Below are 10,092 nucleotides of genomic sequence, written 5' to 3'. Positions count from 1 at the left end.
GGTAGAGCCGATGGCTCCGAGTTTATGTGATAGAGTCCACTACTATCTCCCTAGCATGCCGAGAGGGTTTTCAATCATGGAGTTGCAGCTCGTTGTCGGCTTCAAGCATTCTATGGCGCTAGTTGGAATCTTGACCCTGACCCAAGGATGGCGGTGACTTGTAGGCTCTTCACGCCGGCTCCCAGCTAGATTTGGGGAGTGCACAGTTCTTAACAAGCCACGGTACCGCCTCCGTGTCTTAGGCCTGCTACATAACGAGATCACCCAGTGGCGCGGATGATGACTGCAGTAAATAACCACTGCAGAGCACCTCTCTACCATCCATATTCTACTACGTGCGGGGGGTCAGTTCTTTCCCTCGAAGGACTTCTCGCGAGCTTTCGAGTGCGGATTCACTCCGCACCTGGTAGCAACACTTGGTCGACGTCTAAGATCACCGACATACATTTTGGCAGAGAACTCTAAATCTCGTGGGCTGTCAGAGCATAAAGCAGTTGTACGCGGCTATTCAGCGGCCACGCTAGCGTATGCCGTCTAAGATCATGCACCTCAGTTCCACAGCATCTTAGAGCTAATACTGGCTTCGGCATAGCTGGCACATTCTTCACTCCCAATGGAACTGAGCTTGGCGCCTTACCCTTCACGAGATGTACGATCGTGGCTGTCGTCTGGGGAGGATTCCCCTACCGGCAGGGCATACGTGCCAATCAGAGAGGAGATTGAACTACCTCTTCAGCCGTGCCCTCAGGTGCATTGGAGACTCTCATGATACCGTGCCTGCTCGCACTACCACATATGTTCTGAACACCCTAGCGCAGACGTGCGATCATAAAGGTAGAAGAAAGGAAGCCCAAGTCCGGATCAGTCCACAAAGAATTAGGCTGACTACCTGTCCCCGAGAATGATGTTAGGCGTGGCCCTATCTCTGCCACTGGGGCGAGTGCCCGACCAGACAAAAGTGGTCGAGAAAAGGATGCGCGGATGTAGGGTCCGCCCTAAACCCTTTGAAGCTATGATGAGGGTGGTTCAAAGTGGGGATGACTTTTAAGATCCGTTCTATCATCAGCGCTAGGTCCCCTATATCAGAACAAGGCTCTGCCTCGTGGCCTACCTCATGCTATGGCGCTGAAGAAGTGTGCATAGCTTCCCACCATTCTTTGCAGTCGATCTCCGCCGCCGGCCTTGGAGGCTCTCTACACTGCGGTACGCTTGGCGTCGGGCAGCTGTACGCATTGGTATCAGTGATAGGTAGCATGAATCCAGTGGCCGGCTTCGTACACCGTTAAACAACCTAATTTTGTTCGGGTGGTCGGTACGCTCGACAGGGTCGGATGGCGATGTGTCGCAAGACCCCCAATCTAGAGTCGGGTTTGCTGTACACATTTGATTGGCGTGGTTCATCTATCATATGCGAGCGTGCTGATGAGCTCCCCCGTAAAACCCCTCCATTGGCAGAAGGTTCGTCCCCTTCTCCAACATCTAGAGCAAATGCCTCTTGGAAGTGTAAGCGACATTTCCCGACATGAGGAAATGTTATCCCACTTTTGCGCTACTTTAATTTTCACCGATTCTTCCCCTATTTTCACCGGTGGGAGATACGATGAGTCTCTTCGGGCATGCCTCGCGGATCAACAGTCTGGACCAAATACCGGCCCTTTCTGTGGTGCTTTCCAGATGACTGGTTAAACATCTAGCCGAGCGTATCATGTTCTGCGAATAGGCGCACACTGTGTTATCTGGAGCCCATACATTCCCTGCGGTATTGCCCCACCAATTTAGTATGACCAATCTGTACATACGGGAATTCACCACTCATTTACAGTTATGAAGGAGGCTCTGTGGATGTGTGCACCGCGGGATGGTTCGGTGGACTTATTCGGATGCCCACCATACATGTACTTTCGAATTTCCCCCACCAGGGGATATGGACCGTTCCCACACACTCATTTATTAGCTGTGGTACGAGGGCCAGCATGAATCCGAGGCGCCTTTCGATTCCACAAGCTCCATGCCATGTCGAAATGCGCGGGCGCTCTTTAAGGGTAGCCCTCGCCCCATCGAGGCGGAGGACTCGCCCCGCACTGTAGGCGGGGAATGGTTTAACGAGGCTCCCGCCGAAGACACAAGGATCTCTTATGCTAGGATTAGGTAAATTTGGCGGCATTGTTGAGGCTCGTGCTCTGCCTCCTTTCGCCAGCTGGATCCGCTAATGAGCAAATTGAGTGTTTGATGATCTGGCCTGGTCGGGTGCGTTGCCTTAGCTCCAGCCGTTCGAGGAACAGTGGGCTGGCAGCTCAGGTCAGGGGCCGCCACTTTAGCTCTTGGTCGGGCCTGCTTCTTTGCTTTAAGCCGCACAGCGGCTCGGGAGATACGAGGCATTGGAAGCTTGGGAGGGCGAAGGTGATCAACAAAGCGCCCGTCATGCGGGAGGCGCTGGGAGGCCACATAAGATGGCTGCGAGGATCGTGCTACGAGCACTGCTCGCAATCGACCCCAGGCGGTTAACTGCCTCCGTGACTGAGGCTACTATGCCTTCCCCTGTTCTTGTGCGCGGCAATTCCCATTAGCTTAAAAAGCTTCCCCTCGACAAGTCTCGTCACAGGGCACTTATGTGAGGGTGTCACTACTTCGGCACTATTCATGTTCCGTAGCGGTAACCTTCGACACCTGTATCTCGTTACAAGGTTGAATTTTACACTACCTGCATGTTTGTGTTGCCTTAACGCAGGCATGTCGTGACGTGCGCGATTCGTAATCCCTCCGATGAGCGAGGCAGCGGAACAAAGCATGAAGAGGAGTCGCGCAACTCAGGCGTTTAAAGAATGGCACTTAATTCTGCTTGACTTGACTACAGGGGCCTCTTGATCAGGATTCACAGCTATACTCCTTTTGTACTTGTAGTCTGACCTGGGCCTTCAAGGCTAAGTAAGTAGAGAGGATCCTTTCCCTCTAAGGTTGATTGGTTGCGGAGAGAGGAGAAGGAGAGGAAGGAGCGGATTCCTCACCTCACGAGCGACAGATGTTTCAAGCCGGACGGGGAGGAGTCCAGTGCAGGAGGAGCGTTGGCTCATGAAGATGTGCAACCAACAAGGCGGTGGCTCCCCAATCTCTGAGGAACATTGGCCTTACGATGAAGCACCAACCCGACAGCAGAAGGCCTTTGACTCAAGGGGTGAGGGAAACATCCGGCTCCCAGCTTGCCCTGCTTACTTCATCATCTCGCAGCTTCAGTTGACCATCGAAGCTACTGCCATCTCCACTGCGCCGCCAGGTCCTCGAGTGGGTGGTCAAGCCCAGGCGCCTCAGCCTTTAGCTGGTGTCTACCAATCACTTGCCCGCCATTGTGGCCTGACCAGCCGCTTCGACCCCAGCTTCCGGTGGTGGCACTAAGGCGTTAGCTGAGGGCTGACCCCTTTATCGGGCTCACTTTTCATAAGAAGATTCAGAGGATCGAGTCGCTTACTTTCTTCCAGACATGCTGCTGACAGCATTCAAATCCACGCCTGGAGGGGGGTTGCCCCTTCAAAGAGTTCAAGGAGCCGTTCTCGACTTCAATATGACTATGTGTCTTGAGTAAAGTGCTCGGCTGCCTTCCGCCTACCATTTTATATTATAAGCATCTAGAAAAGGCAGAGCGCGTGCGCGATTCAAGAGCTGCTTCGCCCCTCGTGCTGAAGGCTCTGAGATCTCCATCTTGCAATCGATGACGGTCAAGCAGCTTATGGATGGAGCGAGAACATAGATTAGAGGAGATGATGCTCCGTTGGCGAAATGAGGCATGAAGGCAGGAGTGAAGCACCTTTGGTCATGCTGAGGATGAACGGCGTAGGCCAAAAGCAATGTACAAGCCAACTCCAGTCATATCCAGTTGTTAGCCTGCTAGCAGATAGCGGAGGATCAGATAGACTATCGCCTGAGTGAGGCTCTCCTGGCCTACCAAAGAGCCGGGCCCACGAATGGCTATGGATTCGTAATTGGCGGGGCAGCTTAAGTCTCGACACAGCGGGTGTTAATGAAGTCGAACGGGAAAGACCAAGCCCAAGCGAGGTGGGGAACAACGTCCAGGACTTGCTTCGTCCACTGGAAGCGGCATATCCACCGAGAGGTCCTGAAACAGCACCAAGCTTAACATACCCAAAAGATTTCGTGAGGTGGGTCGCCGACTGAGTAGTATTTAAATGTGCATTTAACCATACATCCTGTACTTAAATCTCTCTTAATAAATGTGAAATTATGCTTTTGTTTTCAATTCATTGTTCCATGTTATTTCCATGCTGCCTGCACTCACACCTTCTCTCTCTTTTTTTATAGGTAGGTAGAGTTGAGCTCAACATGCCGTCTAGGCCTAGCCACCAGTTGCGCACTCAAACTTGCGCGAGTCCCTACCCTGTAGGCGGACTCGAATTGGGCGAGCTTTTCAGGCTACAGGCGAACTCGGACAGGTGCTCCGAGCTTTTTAGCCTACTGGTTTGAACTCGGAGCGGCCGAGTTTTAGCTACGCGGCAAAACTCGCGATGAGGCGAGTTTAAGCTACAGGCCGAAACTCGGGACCAAATGTGCTTCAATTGCCAGGAGAGTTCCGCAGCTAGTCCGCCACCATGTCGAATCCCAACTAGCGTTCAAGTCTTCAGGTGAGTTTTAGCAGCCGCGGGAAAATCCTAGCGTAACAACAGCTTTGAATTAATCGTGTTGGGGCACGAGCTCGCATAACTAGCCAAATTCGAATTGTATGGTGAATTTGAGTCATAGGCAAGCTTCGAATTTGGTGGCCACGTGCCCGTTCGTGGACCCACGTGCTCGCTAGCTAAGACGACATGGGCACGTCACTTCACATTAAAGGTGGGGTAATAAGGGCTCCTCGTTCCCCACACCTGATCTGAGCCATTGGCTAGAGATCGTGTTTAAAACCGCTCGATCTTCGACCACTCGCACGGGATTCTGAATCACCTCACCTTATTTTCGACTGTTCGATTCGAACTATCTAATCGAACGGTGAGCGAGCATCCGAGCCACGTATATATAATGCTCATCTTCCTCGTTAGGGAAGTTATAGCATTCGTCGCTTTCTTTAGAGAAAACCCAAACTTCCTCTTACTGCACCTGAGATGGCACCGAGAGTAAAAGCGACCATTTCGAAGAAAGGGAGGGGAGCTTCCTCCTTCGCCGCTGCTGAGGCTGCTTCGCATTCAATTTTCATGGTAGACTAAGGGGCTTATGAGCGGGATGATCTCATGGTTTTTTTAATCTCTTTATCATGTTGTACAGTTCGAGAGGGGGTGCCGACCACCGAGGGGCCTGTGCTCGAACCCGTCTTTGTCTTGGATGACGAACCCGAGGAAGCCGCAACTGCATCCACACCGTAGTCTGCTCCTCAGCCAGACATGATGGTCAGACCTGAGATTCCACCTAACGCAACACTTCCTTGCAGCCAAGAAGTTGTCCCTTCAGACTCCCTCTCTATTCAGGCTCACATTAGAGAATTAGAGAATGTCGCAAAGCAGGTGATCTCTATCTTCGGTCTTGGTTGGAGAACTTACACCGACTTGAAACATTCTCTCTTGGATCGCGTGGCCGATCTTAGGTAGCAGGGTGAATCTCGACTTGTTACGCGTTGCTTGACGAGGTTGCTTCACTTGGAATCGCGCCTGATGCGCCTGGAACGTTTGCTACACGCGGATCCGATGGCTGACGTGGAGCAGTTTAGGCCTCACGAACCAGTGTCGGGGAGCATGGGAATAGGAGGTTCGGGTGAGGAATATCGCCGACCTGGAGTCCTACATTGCTCAACTGACCGACCGAAAGCGTTTACTGTAGGCCATGATGGATGCTTCTACCTCCAAGATTGTCCTCCTGAGGGCCGAGCTGGAACAAGAAGAGACGATGTTGAGAGGGATACAGTTTGAGAATGGGGAGGCTTGTAGAGCTGCTAAGGAGGTAACCCAAAACCTTCAGACGTTGCATTAGAAGGATGCTACTGCCACCTCAACCTTCGAGGCCCAAATCCATGAGGAAGCGGAGGACGAGGCTTGGGAAGACCATGCAAGGAGGGTGGCCACTGCTAAAGCGGAGCTTGCGTCTTTCAGTTTGCTGGACTAGGCTCTTAGGCTTAAAGTAGTTTTATTTTCCTTTCCAATGTAGTGTTATGACTCATCTGGCTGTCGGGTAATAACTTTGTTCAAATGTATTGCCCTAAAATTAGTTAATGGGTGAATCTTTATGCTTTGTTGGTCTCCCAACGTGTCTGTGCATATGCTCTTCCTTGTTGCTGTTGCCTTTTATTACCTTGTAGGGTGAATTCAAGCTATAGGTGAACTCTAATCATAGGGCAGGTTCAAGCCGTAAGCGAACTCTGATTACAGGAAGCAATTAAGCCATGGGCAAGCTTAAACCTGTGTGAGTCATGTTACAATTCACGACCTTACGTGCTTGCCAGTTAAGACAATGTAGGCGCATCGCTTTGCATTAAAGGCAGTATAGTGGAGGCTCTTCATTTCCCACACTCGATCTGGGCCGTTGGCTAAAGATCGGGTTCACAACTGTCAGATCTCGGCCGTCCATGTGAGGTTCTGAACCGCCTTGCCTCCTTTGTGACCATTCGATCTGAACTGTCGAATCGAACGGTAGGAGTGAAATTGGGCAGTTATATAACATTCTCCCTCTTTGTCAGAGAGGCCACAATGTTTGTAATTTCTCCCACGTTCAGGATGGCACCGTGAGCGAAGGTATCCATCTCGAAGAAGAGGGGGAGGGACGATGAGGGTCGACATGTCCGCAGATGCTGCTAAAGGTATTCCCCTTTTTAAACCTCTTAGCTAGTTAATCAACGTGCGAGGATGACGCGTTCATGATTCTGATCTCTTTTGTCAGCACTAGAGGGAGTTCCAAACATGGAGGGGCCAGAGCCTGAAACCAAACCCACGGCTGTGCCCGCTTTACTGCCCGCTTCTCAGCCAGGAGTGGAGTCTCAACCCGAGACCTCCTCTACTACTGTACTTAATTGTGGCCAGGAATCTAGTTCCTTAGATTCCGCTAATCTGCAGATGCATGTTCAGGGATTAGAGAGTGTCATGAAGTGAGTGATCTCCCTCATTGACCAAGACTGTGGCACCTATGTGGATCTCAAGCAGCCTCTCTTAGATCATGTGGCCAACATTCGGTGCTTGGGCGATTACAAACTTGCCATATGCTATTCGATGAAGCTTCTCGATCTGGAACTGTTCTTAACAAGGATAGAGGATTTGCGGCATACAGATCTAGAGCCAGACGTGGCGTACTTCTCATCTCTTGCTTGACGTCGCGAGGCATGGCAACAAGAATGCTAGAGAAGGGACATAGAAGACAAGGAGTCTCTCATCGCTGACTTGGACAACCGGCGGCACCTGTTGCAAGTCAAGGTGGAGGCTACTATTTCATCGGTTATTTGGGGCCACACCCTTCCTTCCTGCCAAGGGGGAATTGACTTTGACAGGCCTACGCATCCAAAGTGAGACTATCCAAGGCGCCCTTGCGAGGCAGAGGCGTATTCTTCCTGTGTAGCGCCAAGAAGACGCTGTAGCCAACGCTTCTTTGGAGGCGAGGATTAGGCAGGAGGCAGAGGACGTGGCTCACGTGATCCAGGCCGAGAGGATAGCTATGGTTAAGGCGAAGCTTACATCTTTTAGCTTTCTGGAATGAGCTTGTAAGATAGGAGTAGATTCCAACTATCTTGTTCGATCTTTTGTTCCTAATGTAGTGTTATGACTTGTTTGATTGTAAAGTCGTAACTTTGTTTGAATGACTTGTTTTGAAAACTACTGATGCATGAATTTCGCATTTTCCTGATTTCTCGATACATTATGCATGCACCCCTTTCTGCTACGTACTGCTGTCCAACACTTAGCTCTTTAGTTAGGCTGGCAATAGGCCATCTCGAGTCCAGGTGAAGCCACGCCATAGATGAATTCATGCTACGGGTAAACTCAAGCTTAGGATAGTTCATATAATGGGCGAACTCAAGCTCAGGCGAGTTCAGCCCACATGCAAACTCAAGATTTGGCAAGTTTATACCACAGGCGAACTCAAGCCCTAGCGATTCTATGCCACAGGTGAACTCAAGCTCTGGCGAGTTCATGCCACATGCGAACTCTCTGCAATAAGTGAAGTCGGGTTGAATGAGCCACGCGTCCTTCTGTGGACCCTTGTGCTTGCCAGCTAAGGCGATATAGGCACACCACCTCGCATTAGATGTGAAGTGATGGGACACCTCACCTTTTGTGCTTGATCTGAGCTATGGTGTAGGATCCTAAAGGTTGGGGTTTTCGTGGACGTCGAATTCGAACCGTCACGAGGAATCAGAGCTGTTGATTTACTTGACCTCGCGGATCTCGGCCGTCGAAATCCCGCTTATATAGTGTGCTCATCCTCCTCTTAGGGACTGTTCGCGCTCACAAAGCTTCATTCAAAGAGAGTTCGAATGTCTCTCATGCTCCTAAAATGGCCTCCGAGGCGAAGGCAAGCGTTTTGAAGAGGAAGCCGTTACTATCGGACTCAGCGTGGTAAGTTTGGCATCCCGTAGAGTTAAAAGCCCTAAATATTGGGTAGAATTAGGGGATTGTCGAGCGTCTGTCGCTCATTCTTCCCTATAGACCCCCTCTTTTAGTCGTGCTTTAGTGCTCCCCGCAGGTGAGCTCAGCTTTTGCGGTGGACCTTGACTTGTAGGTGAACTTGACTCACCTATCGATGTGGGGTTCATTCGCGCTGCATAAGCATTGTGTTTTCAAGATGACTCCCAACCTTTGGAGTCCAGACTTCTAACTTCTTTCCCATTTTTTTGTTCGTAGCAGTTGTTGCTCAGCAATTGCCTGGGTAGGCCCCTCACTCTGTGAAGGAGGAGGGTGGTCAGTAGGTATTCGAGGTCATCGTCCTTCACCAGAAGCTAGAGACCTCTTTGCAATGGGCGGCTACCATCGTCAGCCAAGGTAGTGAGAGGTATTACGACATGCTCCCTTTTGTAGCCGAGAGTCTGGAGGAGATCCGATGTGTGGGCGGCTCCCAACTTGCCAGGCGATGCAAGCGAGAGCTTCATCGCTTGGAAGGACTCATGCATCGTCTGGAGGAGCTGGTGTGAGCTGACCCTAGCGACGAACCGACACCCCTCCTAAGGAGTGCCCAGCTTCAGAGGACTCTTGAACACGATGCTCGAGAGAGGATGATCTCGGAGAAGGAGGCCAAGCTTGCACGTCTACACAAGAGACACCGTGGCTTGCTAGCTAGGATGGATGCTTATCACGATGCTTGCTCCTTCTTGGAGGTCGAGTCTGCTCAGGGTGAGGAAGATCTTAAGCAATGGTAAGAAGAGAACAAAAGGGTTCTTCGCATCACTACTGAGGAGTCACAAGCTCTACAAGGACTACGCCAGGAAGAGGAAGATGCTGAGGCTGCTCTCGCCAAGCTCCAACAGAGGCAGGAGGAAAAGGTTCGAGCTCGGCATGCGGCAGAGCTTGCAGACGTCAAGGCTAGGATCGCCACCTTTAGCCTGCTAAAGTTAATTTAGGATGTTTCCTTTTTGTTAAGCACTGCTGTAATTTTGCTGATGTTTGTTACATCTTCGTCTAAAACATGGTGCTCTTAAACTCAGATTGGGATGGCTTCTTATGCTTTTGATTATTCTTGGTTTTGCATTTATAGCCTTTTCTTATTTTCTGTGTTGGTCTATGCTTAGGACTTTTAGCAAATCCTTGGTAGTGAACGAACTTGACTCGCCTTTACCGACTGCTGCTTGAGTCAGGCTAGCCACGCTGTTTCCCCTTAGCATAGTGAGTAATCAAGGAGCTTCTTCTAGGCTTTATGCTAAGATTTCTCCTCTACCCTTGTCTTGTTCGAAGCGTAGGGCCGTGTTAACTTTGACCGTTAAGGAGAAGTTAAGTTGGACAACTTAGCCCAGAACAGCCGATCACCTATGTAGGTGGTCGGGGTGGGGTTCGAGCCTCGACTCATCGCTTGGTAGGTCGCTGCTTGAGGATCGACAGGACACATCGCTTGGTAGGTCACCATCGATGACACCATCACTCAGGGGAATGACGGAGTGGAAATAATCAAATCATTCAAGGACGT

This window comes from Asparagus officinalis, chromosome 8, assembly GCF_001876935.1.
Source record: "Asparagus officinalis chromosome 8, Aspof.V1, whole genome shotgun sequence".
NCBI lineage: Eukaryota > Viridiplantae > Streptophyta > Magnoliopsida > Asparagales > Asparagaceae > Asparagus > Asparagus officinalis.
The sequence above is the reverse complement of the archived record's forward strand: the minus strand, read 5'-3'. Positions refer to the sequence as shown.